The following is an 18,868-nucleotide window of genomic DNA, read 5'->3' on the forward strand; positions in this document are numbered from 1 at the left end:
TGCAAAGATGCAAAGTTTTCTTCTGTTGGTACTGTTTTTTTGGTGACTCAGCAATATTTAATACCTCCCCTTTTCACTTTAAGCTTAAGGGATGGGGCCAGTGGCTGCATTTTTGAGTAGGATGCTCAATGCTATGGACAAGTAATATTTGCCTTAGATGCATTCGGTTCACCTACTTCAGGACATTTTGAAAGTTTGCCAAGTAATGCGTCTAGCAATGTCCGCCATACAACGACCAAAAACTTCAGTCCTTTGACTAATCACAGCAGCATTTATTCAAAGCCTGCTGCCAAGACTGGAGCCAATACCATAATGGATGCACATAATTGTGGTTGACAAGAAACATCATAGCCTTGGCTTGTGCTCCACATCCTGTCAACTGGTGTATAGGATCTCATGACATATGAGAGCCCCTGTATCCTGGCTATAGTCAAGCAACCTATGGTGATGCTGATGAGGAAACAAGGCATTTGAACATGAGTAAAAAGAGAAATAAAAGAGAAAAATCTGCTTGACCAATGAGTTTGAAATGAGTGAAATAAATATTACAAGAGCTGAGAAATTGTACAAATTGAAGTGATTGAATACAATATCAAACAAAATTCATGAATGGAAATAAAGCAATGGAAATAAAAATCTCATGCGTCAATTAATACCTGATGAAACAAGATCCTACATGTGCTAGCTAATTTCCAGTGTCAGAAAGGTTGAATACTTAAATAGTTCAAAGATTCAAAGTGTAGTTATTGTCCAAGTATATTTACAGTATACAGCCCTGAGGTTTATCTTCCCACAGACAGTCACGAAAGAAGGAAAACCATGGAACCCATACAGAACCCATCAACCACCCCGCCCCCAAGTGCAAAGAAAAATCGAGTAAAAGGCACAAAAAAAAAACAAGCAAAAGAACGCAGAATGTAAAACATCAAACCTCAAGTCAAACAGTGCAGGAATATTCAGCCCAGCCCAGTCCAGTTCAATCCAGCTATGACTAAACCATCTCGAAATATCCTGGGATGGGAGGCCTAGGAAGAAAGAAAAGGGGGAGGGGGGAAGCCCAGAGGGATGGGCAAGGAGTATAGTGAGAGGGACAGAGGGAGAAATAGGAGAGAGAGAAAGAATATATATTAAAAAATAATGGATGGTGTACGAGGGGGAGAGGTGGGGCGTTAACAGAAGTTAGAGAAGTCAATATTCATGCCGTCAGGTTGGAGGCTACCCAGACGGAATATAAGGTGTTGTTCCTCCAACCTGAGTGTGGCTTCATCTTTACAGTAGAGGAGGCCGTGGATAGACATATCAGAATGGGAATGGGACGTGGAATTAAAATGTGTGGCCACTGGGAGATCCTGCTTTCTCTGGCAGACAGAGCATAGGTATTTATTTATCATTATATATATATTCTCTCTCTCTCCTTTTTCTCCCTCTGTCCCTCTCACTGTACCCCTTGCCCATCCTCTGGGCTTCCCCCCTTCCCCTTTCTCCCATGATCCTCTCATATCCCTTTTGCCAATCAACTGTCCAGCTCTTGGCTCCATCCCTCCCTCTCCTGTCTTCTCTTATCATTCCGATCTCCTCCTCCCCCTCCCACTTTCAAATCTCTTACTAGCTCTTCTTTCAGTTAGTCCTGACGAAGGGTCTCGGCCTAAAACGTAGACTGTACTTCTTCCTAGAGATGTTGCCTGGCCTGCTGCGTTCACCAGCAACTTTTATGTGTGTTGTTTGATATTACATTTTCAATTTATTTTGTGCAGAATTAACAGAAAAAAATTGATGGAGGCATAATCCTGATTCAGGAAAATATTGGCAAAGTAGTCACCCATTTATCATAGTTCATTCTCTTTGTACCACCCTCCTTTCCTCAAACCATAGTCCTAAGTCTTGAAAAATGTACCATGACTGGTCTAAGTATTTTTTTGCTCCAATTCTGCATTAAAGCCGAGGAAAACTCATTTGTACCACACCAGATTCCCGACAAATCTGTGACTAACACCTGCTTCTGAAACAGAAAATCCGTGTTTCTATTTCTTATGCATTAAAGAATATTTTAGTGTACACTGTAAAGCTTTAAGATGATGCAGTGTCAAGGGTGATGTCTAAAGGAATGTATTTCTCCAGCCAACTCGTACCCCCTGTAGTCTTCACAACCAATCTATGAACTACAGCTAAAGTTGACGACCTGTTATGTTCAGCCTCCCAGGAAGTATTCGGAGTTAGTTTCAACCTGCATCATTCTTACTGAACTATCTTTAAATAAGGAGAAAAGAATTTAACTAACAAAGAACACAGAGAGAGAGAGAGAGAGATAAAATGGCTTTAACATAATAAAGTGATCAATTATGTCATAGGATTTTATTAAATTTTAAGTAAATTCACCTGTAAGTGCAAATGTCAAAATATGCTTTTTAAATCCTGAACAAATGGCTGTAGCAGCTGTACTAGTTATTTTCCAGTCAATGTTAACCTTAATTACCAAAACTTGGTATACATCCTAACTATGGTTAAGAAAATTCAGAAAAATGTAATTTTCTACAATTTTCTTATTATTTTTCTAAGTTTAAAAAAAAGTTAAGAAAACACATAATAGGTACTTCAATTCCTTGACCTGACATTAGCAAGTCTTGACCTTACCTAAGGTACTTGACACGTGTGGAACAGCAATGAGTATGTGTATGTGGAATTAGTTTCAAGAGTCAAACCTCAGGGCTTTTAGGAGAATTAGGTTTAAGTAGTCCCTACTGACAGGTATTTGCAAGGTCTGTTGGTTCACTTTACTCATCGTTTAACTGACATTTATCTCCAATCCAGAAATCCTCTGAATGTAAACCTAATTGACATCACATTTGGGCATTTCTGCAGAGTCTGGCTTTTTTGTGCTTTTGGTGTGTGCTGCTTTTGAACTCAAAGCTGAATTTGGACATTTTCCCATTTTTAATTGAGGGACCTACTTGGCTAAATGTTAAAGGGTTAATTGCATGTTTTTTCTGTTGCAAAGTTGCAATTCACAGTTAAATTATTATTAAAACTGTTTTACTAAATACATTGGACGTCATCAGAAACAATCGAGTTAATTTACCACACCAAAATTGTTTTAGTTTAATTTTTGTTATGCCTTTTTAATTTAAATAACACTACATAATTCTGTTTTTCCAAGAAATATTTGTCACTGTGCAGGTGGAAGGCTAACTAGAATCATCAATAACAGCTTACACAGTCAATGCCAGAGGCTATTACCTTGACATTCAGACACTTGCACCACAATTAAAAACATCTAAGAAATGAAGTTGGCTTCAGAAGTGAAGTCTGTGGAACTGGTTAGATATTGAAGTGGCATTACTCCTAAGCTACAAAAAAATAGAAGGCAGCAAAATTCACAGTAGATTAAGTTACTGGAATTTTTTTTCCACTTGCCTTTTTGTTCCATTTGTAGTTTCTTTTCTGTTTTGTTTCTTTAAAGAGTAAGATAGTGAAGGATAAAACATATCGCAGAGCCACGACAACCTAAGTTTGAAATTCTTCAGGTACAGATCATGTCTGGTGCACTGTGTAATTCAATGGGTTTGGAATGATGGACTCCCATGAATATGATCTATTGGGGTCTGGCAAGGTTAGTCTTCTGGCTAGCTGAATAGAGTTGGTAGTTGGGGAGCGAAGACAAGCAGACATTTTAAAAAATACAGCTTCATTTATATACCTAAGTGTTTCATCAGAAACTTTCACAGTGGGATGATTTCATAGCCCACCTTGGCTGTAGAGACATAAATCTGTCCCATACAGGATCAAAGCCAGCAGGAATTTTAAAGGAATTTTAAAGCCACAGGCTCCTTTTTGTAGATCTTTATAAGCTAATTTTAAAAAGCTAGCTAAAATCAAATAAACTGAAGTTTTAATTAACTATAACTGGAGTTTCTCACAAAGTTTCACAACAAAATTTGATGCTACTATTTTTCAGAAAAACTGAAAATCATGATAAAGTTCTAATGATATCATACTTTAGGTATAAAGTTGCTTGAATATTTTCTTAGTGTTTTAAAAAACGATTGTTAATTGTTTCCATTTACCAAATACGCAGCAACTTTCCATGTAGAATAGAATTATTTATTATGGATCTCTTCTTTATTTTTGAAAATATTAGTTCCAGGGTTTTCTTTACACTGTTGTGCCGGATTACTCATTCATTCCCCAAGGGAAGAAAGCATTATGTAAAAGAAATGGCAGTCTTTTACAGACAGTCTAGTCTTATCGTATGTTCGTCCAAGACAGACAAATGGAGTGATACACGATAAAAAATTCTATTAAATACCAAAATACTTGGCAGAAAAGCAAAATGTTTGGATCCAGCAAAATTTAACCAGTAGATTTCTCTTGATTAGTGTGGGACTATCAAGGTATATTATTAGGTTTCAAAGCTACTGTGCAAAATACAGCCAGTGAACATAATTCAGATTGTCATTCTTGGTCAGGGCAGGGTTGTTGCACATTCCTAGTTGTGCAAAGAATATGGCATGGACCTTGAACTGTGAACCGGTATTATTTAGTGACTCGCAGGGATATTTAAGATTTGAGGACTTGTATAAAATGACATATTTCTTCCCCCAAATGATTTTAGTGAATTGATTATATCTTTGCAATGATCCAGCATCATCAATCTTATAGCTTCTTATATTATATTTTTGAACTTCACTTACATTTTCAAGCGCTCTCTGTGGGTTTTAGGACAATTGTGTAGAACATAGAGCAATACAGCACCAGAGAAGCTATTTGGCCCATGATATTGTTCAGCCTTAATGCCAACTTATACTAAATGTCCTCCTATTTATCATCCCTACATTCTCTTTGTACTCATGTGTTTATAAAAAAGCCTCATAAACTCCACCAAACTGGCTGATTTCACTCCTTGTTCCAGATATTTACCGCTCTCTGTCTAAAAATATTTGCCCTTCACTTCACCCTTAAAATCCGCCACTCCTCTCCAATCCTGAGAATGTCTTCTGAATTTTTTACATTTCTACTCTGTAGAAAAGATTCTGAATGTCTACTCTATCTAATATCCTTACCTCCAACTTTGTAGGAAAAACTGCCTAAAGTTAGTTTAACTGTTTCTTATGGATCATACTCTCTAATCCAACCAGCATTTGAGTAAATCTCTTCTGAAGAGAGTGCAGGGAGCCTCACTTGCCTTAATCTCCTCAGGAAGTGGAGATGCTGATGTGCTTTCTTGACCAAAGAGGTGGTGTTGAGGAACCAAGTGAGATCTTCCATTATGTGGTCTCCCAGAAACATAGTGATCCTAACTCTCTCTACGGAGGAGCCGTGTATGTGCAGTGAGGAGTGGTCAGCCTGCAACTCCCTAAAGTCCACAATTATCCTTTTGAAGCTGTCCACGTTAAGACTTGAGTGTTGTGCTCACGCCATTCTAACAGCTGCTCTACCTCCACTCTGTACACCATCTTGTCATCATTGTCGATGAGACCAATCACTGTTGTATCATCAGCAAACTTGATGATTCAGTTTGAACTGGAACTAGTGGTGCAGTTATGCGTTAGCAGTGTGAACAGCAGCGGGCTGAACATGCAGCCTTGGGGAGTGGTGGTGCTCAGTGTGATGGGGCTAGAGTATCTGCCAACACAGATCATCCTGTCTGTCAAGAAGTCCAGGATCCAGTTACAGAGGGAGGTCCTGAGACCAAACGATGACAACTTACTCACCAGTTTCTGAGAGATGATCATATTAAACACTGAGCAGAAGTCAAAAACAGCATCCTGGCATATGAGGCACATTTTCCAGGTGGGACAGGATAGAGTGGTATGCAAAGGCTATGGCATCATCAGTGGATCAATCTGAACGATACGTGAATTGGAAAAGGTCCATTGTAGCAATGTGAGATGGGATTAAATATGATTCATAACCAGCTGCCTAAAGCACTTCATTATTGTTGAGGTCAGTGCTACTAGATGGTAGTCATTGAGGCAGATTACTGTCGCCCTCTTGGGCACCAGGGTGATGGTGGCTGCCTTGCAGCCTGAGGAGACAGTGGGCTGTTCCAGAGAGGTGCTGAAGATGTTTGTTAGAACATCTATTAACTGGGCAGCACAGTCCCTCAGCATCTAACTTGGTATGTAATCAGGCCCTGCAGCTTTATGTGGTTGTCCCTGAATAGGGTTTTCCTCACATCAACTGCAACCAGGCACAGTGCCTGCTCCTTGGGGGGATAGAGGGGCCTTCCTCACCAGCACATTGTTCTGTGCATCAAGCCAAGCATAAAAGACTTTCAGCCTGTCAGGGAATTGTAGTCCATTATGGTCTGAATGCCCTGCCACATGTGCCCTCTGTCTCTGGTTTCAGAGAAATGGCTGTACAATATACTCTCTGAATACTGTAATCCTGCTTTGCCTTCCTGATGGTGCCAGAAAGCGCAGCTCTACTGACCTGAGAGCTGTTTTATCCCCCAATCTGAAGGCAGCATCCCAATCTCTCAGCCATGTCCAGATCTGTGCTGTCAGCCCTGGTTTCTGATTTGGCCTCATGTAGCTGTGTTTGATAACGTTGACATCCTCAGTGCCCTTCTCTATGTAGCCAGTCACAGATCTCGCATATTCATCAGTAGTAATGTGGTGGGTATAGGTAGCCACTTCCCTGAACATGTTCCAATCTGTGTTTTCCAAACATTCCTGTGATGCTGAGGTTGCTCTTCTGACCAGATCTTTATCTCCCTTTAAACTGGTTATCTCCCTTAACCAGTGGTCAGGATACAGGAATTAGCATAACAGATAAGTAGTCAGAGAATCCAAGCTTTGTATGCACCAGAGATGTTGATATAAACCAGGTCAAGTGTAACCTGCTGGCAGAATTTAGGCAGAACTGTCTTTAAGTTAGCATGGTTGAAGTAGCCAGCAATAATAATCAAGGTGTGTGGTTTGTGGTTTATTGTGCCATAGAGCTCACACAGCGCTTCCCCAGCATTAGCACAGGGGTGAGGGGGGAGGGGATGTACGCAGCCAAAATCACAACAGCAGTGAACACCCTCAGTAAATAGATGGGCCTGTTAAAGCACTCTACCAGAGGCAAACATTGGGTCATCGCTACCGAAGTGTTCACACACCGGTTCTTATTAACGTGGGTATATACACCTTCACCATGCATCTTACCAGAGATGACGGGAATTCTGTCGGTCTGAAAAGAGGCAAACCCCCCTCACTGTATGACCGCTTCAGGGGTGGTATCTTGGAGTCAAGTTTCGGTCAGGATGGGCACACAGCTATTCTTTACCTGTGTCTAAGACTGAATAAGCATAAGAGGATCTAGTTTATTTTCTAGCGAACCAATGTTTGAAAGCAAAATCAACAGGAGAGCTGGCCTGCACTTTACTCTTGCACTTTCCGTGCTTCTGTTTCCTTGTGCACCACTTCCAATAACGTGTCCCTTCGGTGGCTGTAGCAGGGAACAATACGGTATGCAATAAGCCCATGCTGCAAAGCTCATCTGCTATCCAACAACTCGCTAGTGAGGTAGACTTGCAGTAGTTGGTGTTTTTAATATCCAGCAGTGTCTTGCGATCATAAGAAAGACATAAAGGACAAACAATTACACCATTAGTTGGAGCCAGAGTGGCCGCTGCAACTGGGCGCGTCGCCATCTATGCCATCATCCCCCTATGTTAATCATTATGTCAAAAGTTAACAGCTGTTAGAAATCTGTGCACTACAAGTACCATCATTGCCTCATATTATTAACTTACGACTAGTATTAAGTTATTAATTTCCATAGGGAGGTACAGAGGCCCAGGTTTAGAAGCTTGTTGAATGAATGGCGTTCCAAATAGACTAAGGGATCCTTAAAGTGAGATGTATCCACAATTCCAAAAGACTTTTGACAAAATTCTGCATAAAAGGCTGTTGCCACTGTATAAGCAATAAGGATTAAAGTTAAATCATGGTGTTATCCAAAACTGACTGGAGAGTTGAAAGCAGTGGTACTTTTAAATTGATGGCACAAGTGTTGAGAGATGTACACCTAAGAACAGACTCAGCTCAGAGGTTGTTTAAAATAGATTCTCTTTTCAGTCAGAATTTCTCTATGTTACTTAGAGCTGGATCAGTACACAGAAGAAAAAGATGATATTTTTGAAACCCTGCAATTTCTGAAGCTGGATTAAAATTGATCACAGAAAAACAGGAACATCCTGAATTAGATATGCTGATCTTTGTGACAAGTTTTCCAGTCATTCACCCACCTACAGGTCACTCTTGGGCAAGGTGTAGCAGCTACTTCGCCCCTCGATCAGGGTCATATGAAGCCATGGGAGCAGGTGGTGGGTGGCCATATAAGCAGCCAGTACATATCAGTAATCCTGGTTCTCTGACCACTCATGGCAGGCAGATAGTCTCTGAAGAGTATTGATAATGGCGGGGTTCACCTGTCTTGTAAAGACACTGCCCAGAAGAAGACAGTGGCAAACCACTTCCGTAGGAAAATTTGCTAGGAACAATCATGGTCATTGACTATGGTCACAAACACAAGAAAGTTTGCAAATGCTGGATATCCAAAGCAACACACACAGAATGCTGGAGAAACTCAGCAGGTGGGGCAGCATCTATGGAAAGGAGTAAACAGTCGACGTTTCAGGCCGAGACCCTTCTTCAGGACTGAGAAGGAAGAGGGAAGATGTCAGACTAAAAAGGGGGGGGGGGGTGTAGGGGAAGGAGATTAGCAGGAAGCTGATAGGTGAAGCCAGGTGGGTGAGAAAGGTAAGGGCTGGAAAAGAAAGAATCTGACAGGAGAGGAGTGTGGACAATCGGAGAAAGGGAAGGAAGATGGAACACAGAGGGAAGGTATAGGCAGGTGAGAGGAAGTGAAAGGTCTGTGTGGGGTGGAGCTTGCTCACCGGAAGGTGAAATCAATTTTCCTGCCATTCCCAGATGGAATTAAGGTGTTGCTCCTCCACACTGAGGGTGGCCTCATCTTGGCACGTCGAAACCAGAATGGGAATCAGGATTAAAATGTTTGGCCACTGGGAAGTCCCACCAATGGCAGATGGTGCAGAGCTGCTCAACGAAGCATTCCCCAAATTTACAAGAGGTCTCACCACTGTAGATGAGGCTGCATCAGGAGCACTGGACACAATAGACAACCCGAGCAGATTCACAGGTGAAGTGCTGACTCACCTGGAAAGACTGTTTGGGGTCCTGAATGGAGGTGAGGGAGAAGGTGTAGCACTTTGGCTGCTTGCAGGGATAACAGCTGGGAGAAAGATCAGTGGGGAGGGCTGAATGAACAAGGGAATTGTGAAGGGTGGAGGTGGCAAAGATATGTTTAGTACTAGGGCCCCTTTTGAAACAGCGGAAGTTGGGGCGGATAATGTGTTGGATACGGATGCTAATAGGATGGTAGGTAAGGACAAGAGGGACTCTATCACTATTATGGCGGCAGGAAGATGGGGTGAGCACAGATATACGGGAAATTGAGGAGATGTGGGTGAAGGCAGCATCAATAGTAGAGGGAGGGAACCCCCATTCCTTAAAGAAAAGGGACATCTCTGATGTCCTGGAATGGAAAGCCGCATCATGGAACAGATGCAGTGGAGGTGAAGAAATTAAGAAAAGGGAATAGCATCTTTACAGGAGGGTGGGAAGAAGTATAGTTGAGATAACCATGAGAATCAGTAGGTTTATACAAGATGTCAGTTGACAATTTGTCTCCAGAGATGGAGACGGAGAGATCAAGAAAGGGGAGGGAGGTGACAGAGATGGACCAAGTGAATTTAAGAGTAGTGTGGAAGTTAGAGGCAAAGTTTATAAAATTGATGAGCTCAGCATGGGTGCATGAAGCAGTGCCACTGCAGTTGTCATTGTAGCAAAGGAAGATTTGGGGAGTATAACTGGGGAAGGCTTCGAACATAGACTGTTCTACATAGTCAACTAAGAACCAGGCATAGCTGAGACCCATGCGTGTGCCCAGGGCTACCCATCAACTTGGGAGAAAGTGGGAGGAGCCAAAGGAAAGACTGCAGGTTGAGGGCCAGTTCTGCCAGGCAGAGGAGGGTAGTGTTGGAGCAGGATTGGTTGGGGGTTTTTTTTATCATGAAAGAAGCAGAAGGCTTTGAGGCCTTCTTGATGAGGAATAGGATTGTACATCCATGGTGAAGTTGAGGCAGTCAGGGCCAGGGAATTGAAAGTTACTGAAGAGATCGAGGGCATGAGAGGTGCCACAGATGTAGGTGGGAAGGAACCGAACCAAGGGGATAGAATGAAATCGAGACCATAATCGCCTATGAGATATGACATGCCATATGATGTTGATGATGTTCTTTCATTCTCTGCACAAGCTTTTCCCATCCATCTTTTCCAAACCTGCCCGAATCTACTTAGCTTCCTCTAAAATTTATTTATGCTATTCACCACAGATGTCCCTCATGTTACTGAATTCCACATTCCAAACTCTCTGGGAGAGAACCCCGACTCTCTGGGAGTTTCGCATTTTAATCTTTCTCCTGAATTCTCTACTGAGTATATTGTGACTGTCTTATATTTATTGCCTGTAATTTGGCCTCCCCCACATGTGGAAACATTTTCTCTATAGATATCTTATCAAACTCTTCCTTAATTTTAAAGACCTCTAACAGAACACCCATGGTCTTCTGTTTTATACTGCAAAGGGACTTGGCCTATAGAGCTTTTCTGAATGTTTACAATCACATTTTCACAAAACATAAATATCTTAGTGGATTAATGACAAAGGTGAGTATTCTTAAGAATGATAAGGTTACTTTGTTCTCCCACTCACCCTCACCCTCCCACACCCCCTCCCCCTCTCCCTCCTCCTCTCCCACTCCCCCTCCCCCCCCACTCCCCCTCCCTTTCTCCCCCCCTCCCCCCTCCACATCTCCCCCTCCCCCTCACACTCCCCCTCTCACTCTCACTCTCAATCTCTCACTCTCCCATGAATCCATCGCTAAGATTATTCTGAGATTCTGCTATTATTTTTTTTCTTTCCCATTAGGACACATTTAAACCTGACTCCAAATCTTTGTAACTAACATTGAGATTTTTTTTAATCATTTGAAAAGTAGAGTGGTGAGTACTGGTTTTCACCACTGACATCTGGATTTCAGTTTAACCCAAATTAATGGAATGCAAGTTGTTTCTCACTACTGTCAGTGAACAATTGAATCAAATGTATTTTGACAGTCTCAGCTCAAATTCTGTTGATTGACGATCCACATACAATATATCTCATGCTCCTGGACTCAAATTGGCTATCTGAGTTACAGACATCTAAGGATGATTGAAAGCATTTAAGGATAGAGGTAAAATTGAAAAGAAGGTGAGTGAATGCAGGACTGTAAGTGCTATATTTCAATGCACACAGATTACAAAATAAGATAGACACAGGATCAGTTAATCCCAAAGAAGAAGCAGCAGCATTCTCAAGGGAGGATGAGGCAACCGTGGCTGACAAGGGAAGTCAGAGGTAGCACGAAAATGTTCAGATAGCTTATCTATCTGATTTTTTTCAGTTATATAAAGAATAAAAGAGTGACAAGACTGGATGTTGTACTGCTGGAAAATTGCACTGAAGATATAGTAATGGGGACAATGAAAGAGCAGACAAAGTGGATGAGTTTTTTTACATTAGGCGTCACTGTGGAAGACACTAGCAGCTTGCTAGAAATTCAAAAGTGTGTCGGGGACAGAAGTGACTGTAGTTGTTATTCCTAAGAAGAAGATGCTTGGGTAGCTGAAAGGTCTGAAGGTCAATAACTCACTCGGATCAAATGGACTACACCCACGGTTCTGAAAGGCATTGGCATTAGTAGTGATCTTTCAAGAATCACTAGGTTCTGGAATGGTTCCAAATGACTGGAAAATCATAAGTATCACTTCACTCTTCAAGAAGAGAGGGAGGCAAAAGTTTGGAAATTATAGGCCACTTAACCGGACTTTAGTGGTTGGGAAGCTGTTAGAATCCATTCTTAAGATAAGGTTTCAGGGTACTTGGAGGCACACAATAGAATAGGCTGAAGTCAGCACAGTTTCCTTGAGTGAAAATCTTTCCTAAAAAATCTGTTGCAATTCTTTGAGGAAATAACAGGCAGGATAGACCAAGCAGAGTCAGTAGATATTGTTTACTTGGATTTTCTGAAGGCCTTTGAAAAGATACAATACATGAGGCTGCTAAGCAGGATAAGAGCACATGGTATTACAGGAAAGAAATAGCATGGATAGAAAATTGATTGATTGGCAAGAGGCAAAGAGTGGGAATAAAGGGAGGGGGCCTTTTCTGGTGTTCCACAAGGGCCGGTTTTAGATTTAGTACTTTTCACATTGCACACTCAGTTTCCACTTTATTGGGTATACCTGTGTACCTGCTCATTAATGCAAATATTGAATTAGCCAATCATGTGGCAGAACGCAATGCGTAAAAGCATGCAGACATTGTCAAGGGTTTCAGTTGTTGTTCAGACCAAACAACAGAATGGGGAGGAAATGTCATCTAAGTGACTTTGACCATGCAATGATTGTTGGTGCCAGACAGAGTGGTTTGAGTATCTCAAACTTAATATCCTGGGAATTTCACACAACTGTCTCTAGAATTTACAGAGAATGGTGCAAAAAACAAAAAAACATCTTGTGAGCAACAGTTCTGTGGGCAGAAACACCTTGTTAATGAGAGAGATCAGAGGCGAATGGCCAGACTGGTTCAAGCTGACAGGAAGGTGAAAGTAACTCATAAAACCATACGTTACAACAGTGGTCTGTAGAAAAGCTTCTCTGAATGCATAACACGTCGAACCTTGAAGTTGGTGGGCTACAGCAGCTGAAAACTATGAACATACACTCAGTGGCCACTTTATTATGTACAGAGTTACTGAGTGTATGTTAACAATCTGAATGATGGAATTGCTGAATTTGGGCCCAGTCTGCAGATGCTACAAAGAAAGGTGGAGGAGAAGGTAGTGTTGAGAAAACAGGGAGTCTACAAAAGAACTTGGACAGGCTTAGAAAATGGGCAAAAGGAAAACAGTGTAGAGAAATATGTGGTAATACACTTTGGTAGAAGGAATAAAGGCGTAGACTTTTTAACGGGGTGTGAATTCAAAAACCAGAGGTGAAAACTGACTGAGAGTCCTAGTGCAACGTTCCCTAATGGTTAACTTGCAGCTTGTGTTTGTAGTAAGGAAGGCAAGTGTATTATTAATATTCATTTCAAGAGGACTAGAATTCAAAAGCAAGGATATAATGCTGAGGCTTTATAGGGCATTGGTCGGACTACATTTGGAGTATTGTGAGCATTTTGTGCCCCATATTTAAGAAAGGATGTGCTGGCATTGAACATGATCGTGAGGAGGCTTGTGAGTATTATCCAAGGAATTAAGGGGTTAATGATTAAGGAGCATTCAATTCTTGGGCCTGTACTTGCTGGAGTTTAGAAGAATCTCATTGGGATGTTCTCTTTGAAACGTACCGAATATTGAAAGTCCTAGGTAGAGTGGACATGGAGAGGATGTTTCCAGTGGTAGGAGAGTCTAGGACCAGAGGGCACACCCTCAAAATGGAAGTAAATCCCTTTAGAAGAGAGATGAGGAGGGATTTCTTCATGCAGCGGGTGGAGAACCTATGGAATTCATTACCACAGATGGCTGTGGAGTCCAAGTCATTAGATATATTTAAAGCATGTGTTGATAGATTTCTATTTAGTAAGGGCATCAAAGGTTACAGAGAGAAGACCAGGGAATAAGATTGACTGTGAAAATAAGTCAGCCATGATCGAGTGACAGAGCTAAACCAATGGGCTGGATTGCCTAATTCTGCCCCTGTGTCTTATGATCTTATAGTCTTTTGATGGGGATATTGGAAATATTTGCACTGGTGTAAAGTTTGCCATTTATAGTTAATTTTGAGGTTCCATCTTTTTAGATATTTGAAGGTTTACTTCCTTATCTAATGTGCATTACATCATCTAAAACTGCTTGACATATAAATACAGACTATTAAAGCTACCTAATGTAATGGAGTAACAGGTAAAGTTTTCAAAGATTTGCTGTGTTGTAGATTAAATATTTGAGGAGAAATTGTACAAAGAAGAAAGCCATTTATGCATCAAAGGCTACATGAAGCAAGTTGAGGAGAATATGAAGCATTAACATGGTATATCAGTTGGATTAATGATGTGCTTCTGATTTTAACTTCTATGAAGAAAATACCTTTTCATTTGACGAATGGACAATTGGATAATTGTGACAGGTGATCACAGTAATCACTGCTAGAAAGTGCACAGTTGTCATGCACAAACGTAATCGGGATTGGCTCCATTGTGCCAGATAGTAATGACAACTTATACTTGCTGACACCTCATAAAATATTCTCTGAAATGAGTCAATGATCTCAGAAGTAAAATAAACAATTTAACATTTAATCATTTCGTGCTTTTAATGTGACACAACTGCTTGCATTTATTTACCGCAATTAACATAGTAACATGTCCCAGAGAGCTTCGCAGCAGCATTATCACACAAGGTTTATAAGGAAATCTTAAAATAAGAACAGATTTTCTCCTTTTTTTAAAAAAAAATCCTTTTTTTTTACCATTCCCATGGTCTGCTCTTTATCAAATTATGGTATTGCTTTGCACTGCTGTAACTATATGTTATAATTATGTGGTCTTGTCAGTGTTGGTCTTTGGTGTGTCCTGTTTTTTTTGTGATATCACTCTGGAGGAACATTGTATTATTTCTTAATATATGCATGCATTTCTAAATGACAATAAACGAGGGCTGAGTGTCCTCATAATCTAATCTAATCTAATCCAAAAGGAGGAGGAAGACAGAGCAATTAAAGGAGGGAATTCCGAAGTCTAGGGCAGTGAAAACTGAAATCAATTCCCCTTGTCCAGTGGAACAATTGAAATCAGTGACTGATAGGAGACCAGAATTGAAGGATAAATAAGAATTCTCTCATCTTTTGGAATTGTGACTTCGAACAGGTTTTATAGTTTGAATACTGGGGAAAGAGTTTGCATTTTCTCTTACAATAGAATAAATGCATTAAGGTTTCTGCATAATGATTAATTTTTTTTTGTGTAACTGATTGAATTTGACATCTACAGTACCTCAGAAAGATCAATGGTAAATTTAAGTCAAATTCAATAAAAACATGAAGAATGTATATCCTATTTTGGGCAAGCAGTAATTTATAGCATGCAATGTGTCTTTCCATTTGAAAAATTTAGTAATCTTGTACAAATTGAGCACTTGTCAAACACTACTAGCTACAGAAAATAATGTAGACTCTCTTACCCCCAGAATTTAAGCTATAAAGTGTACTAAAAATTGCAATTCCAAAGCACATCAGAATTCTATCTTACCCTCCAGTTCTAGTCTCCTGTTAATCACTGGTTTTAGTTGTTCCACTGCACAAAGCAACTTGCGTTCAGATTTCTTGGGTTTAAGATTTCAAATTACCTCCATTAATTCTCTCCTCCATTAGGATTCTATAGAAAATTAGTTCCCTTCCCAATGATTAGTACAAGCCTCTGGAAATTATAAGTTAATAAATTAAAGTCAGAATAAACTTGTTAAAATTTAAGTGATGTTTGAGTGTTATGTATGGTTAACTTTAAGTAAATGAACTTTCAAATAGCATTTGACCAAGGGCTGGAATTGCTTGAAGGAAGTTCAATGATGAGGGAGTAAAGAGACAGTTGCCATATGGATACCAAATTGATCCTTAGTAAGGGTGCAGGAACAATTAGTTTGATAGGACCAGTGGTGTGTAAGCCGGCCGGTGGCATAGCGGCATCCGCACTGGACTTCAAGGCAAGTGGTCCTGGCCAGCACCTTGCACACTTTCCATCTGTGCTGGGTTGAGTTACAACTCGGCCTTTTAAAAGCCCAGACTAAACAATGCTAAAGAAATGGCAAGGTTGCGGTCGGGTACGCCATAAGGCAGGTGTCATTTCAATTATGTGTAGATTGAAGAAACTTCTTAGAGTAGAGGAGGTTAGCAATAAGTATTTTAGAGATGTTCAAGGTCATGAGTAGATATAACTGGTAAATCGGTCAGTAACCAAGAAACAGATTTATGTTGAGTGAGTAAGGACCAGAAAGTAATGGGAGGATGAGACCTACAGTATTTTATACAGCTTGTTGTTATGATTTGGAGTGTTGATAAAGGCTTTGGAAACTAACTCAGTGTAACATTCAATGTAACATCTACTTTTAAATATCCGAAGAAGAGGTCAATGGGGAAAGACCGAGCAATGGGATTAATTAGCTAGCATTGCTGGAAAGAGGTCGGCACACTATCAAAGCAACCAACTCCTCTACTGTGGTTTTCATTAATTCTGATATGAAAGTTCTGTAATTGATTTGAAAGTATCGACATTCAGTTGATTTTTTTTAGTTGAACTTAAACAAGGGTAAAACTTGTAGTCAGAAAAGTTATCATTAATTGATCTAATTGAAGGTTTATATTTAGCAAAATAGGTTGGTGCTCTTATGAAGCCTGAGAGCCATTTTCAGCAGGCCAGCTAAAATGGAAATTCGGACCAAAAGGAATAATTTTTCTGAAAGCACGCTTTCAAAGTTTCAAAGTACACTTATTATCAAAGTATGTACACAGTATACAACCCTGAGATTCATCCTTCCATACGCAGCCTGAAAAACTGTGGAATCCATTTAAAGAAAACATCAAACACCCAATGCACAATAAAAACAACATATTTCACAAGCAGAAAAAAGTGAGCAAATAGCACACAACAATCCAAGAGCCACAGCCACCAAGTCAGTTCAGTTTAGCAGTGTGTCAGTGACTTCAGGCCTCAGCTGCAGAGCCAGTTCCGCACTGAAGCATCTCGATCAAGTCACGCCAATAGCAAAAAAAAAGCAACCAGAAACACATGGAATAGACTAACTCCAGCTCTAGACCACTCATGCATATCAGTGTTAAGTCTTTTAAAAGAAAAGTTATCAGGATGAACTAATGTTACAAGTTGAAAGTGAGAAGCATTTACTTGGCTAGATAAAATCTCACAAAAGCCCATCTTGAAAACATCCGATTTTTTTAAAATCAAGAATTTGGCTTATATGGCTTAATATAGCAACTGGCTTGATATGGTACCTACTGTGCCCATGACTGCAAGAAATTGCAGTAAGCTGTGGGCACAGCTCAGCATATCATGGAAACCAGCTGTCCCTCCATGGACTCTTATCTGTACTTCTTGCTTTCTAGTAAAGCAGCCAGCATAATCGAAGACCTCATCTACTCCAGACATTGTTTACTTCTCTCCTCTCCCATCAGGCAGAAGATACAAATGCCTGAAAACCTGTACCACCTAGCTCAAAGACAGCTTCTATCCTGCTGTTACAAGAATATTGAACAGCTTCCTAGAATGATAAGATGGACTCTTGACCTCACAATTCACCTTATTATGATTTTACAGATTGTCTGATTGCACTGCTCTTTCTCTGTAACTGCTACGCTTTATTCTACACTCTGTTTTACCTTGTACTACCTTAATGCGCTATTGTAATGAACTGTATGCAAAACAAGTCTTTTGCTGTACCTCAGTACATGTGATGATAAAAACCAGTTAACCAGCAACATGTATGTGTAACTCAAGAAAGAGAAAAGAATAAATAGAAATGAATATTTTTGGAAAGGAATTAAATGAACTATATATGTCTATGGAACCAAATATGTTGATTAGGTTACATCATATAACACTGCAATGGTTTTTCTATAGTTTAATTAATAATCCTTTTTTATATTAATGCTGTCAAATGAGGAAATATGTGCAACTTTCATTGAAAGGTATGTCAAATATCTGGAACTGGATAGAAGTAATTGTTTCTCTTCTGCATGAAAACAGTATACAAGCTTCTGGAAGCAATATAGCATGTCAGAACATTTGAGATCCAGATGCAGTTGTTATAAAAGGCTTGTATCTGATCAGATGCATGCAGTTCCAACAATTTTCTCAAGTTTTTATAATTAAAAAGCTTCGGTTCTTTGTTACTGGGCACAGGTATTAACGGGTATTGAAAAATTAAAGGCAAATGAAATGCATTTAGAACATGACATGTCTTATTGTCACTGCAAATGACAAACTGCAGTTCATTATCAATAAGTATTTTTGTGATTATTGTTAAAGGAGAAACTTCAGGTAAAACTTTATTGAGGCAGATGATATCAATATTATATCCAAGATTCTACGCACTTGGACATTTTTGACATTGAAGATTTTTTTTGCCTTTTGATAATCTTGTATGGATTTGAATCTGTACAAGTAAATCCAAACTGTAATAAATATCACAAACAAAAATAAAAATATAAATTTGTTATTGAAGAACAGAACAATGCCATAGAGGCCAGCATTTATTGCCCTTGAGAAGATAGTGGTGATCTGACAACTTGAGCCACTGCAGTTCTTCCAGTGAAAGTGCTCCTGCAATGTTCCTGGGCAGGGAATTCTCAGGTTTAGACTCAGCAGTGTTGAAAAATTCACCATGTGCAGTTTGGCAAGGAATGTGTAACTGGTGGTATTTCCTTGCAGCTACTGCCCTTGTCTTTCATGGTGACATGCTGTGGGCCAGGGAGGGGCTGTCAGAGTAGCTTTAGAGTTTGCAGAAGATACACACTGCATGCCAATAGCAGAGGGGTTGGATGTTCAGGATAGTGGATGGGTATCTGTCAAGCAAATGACATTGCCCCACATGATACTGAACTGCATGAATGTTGTTGGAGTTGCACTTGTTCAGGCAAGCCGAGAGTGTTCCATCATGTTCCTGATGTGTGCCATGTAGATGTTGAAAAAGCTACAGTTAGTGTAAATTAAGTCAATTGCCACAATTATCGAGAGATGGACCTGT

The 18,868-nt window shown here is 40.1% G+C and overlaps 1 protein-coding gene across 1 annotated transcript in view; it reads left to right on the forward strand.

Moving 5' to 3' along the window:
- The window catches only part of micu2 (mitochondrial calcium uptake 2), a 422,357-nt gene that overhangs the window by 298,420 nt on the left and 105,069 nt on the right, over positions 1–18,868 (forward strand). The window lies entirely within an intron of this gene.

Source organism: Mobula birostris, chromosome 7 (assembly GCF_030028105.1).
Source record: "Mobula birostris isolate sMobBir1 chromosome 7, sMobBir1.hap1, whole genome shotgun sequence".
Classification (NCBI taxonomy): domain Eukaryota; kingdom Metazoa; phylum Chordata; class Chondrichthyes; order Myliobatiformes; family Myliobatidae; genus Mobula; species Mobula birostris.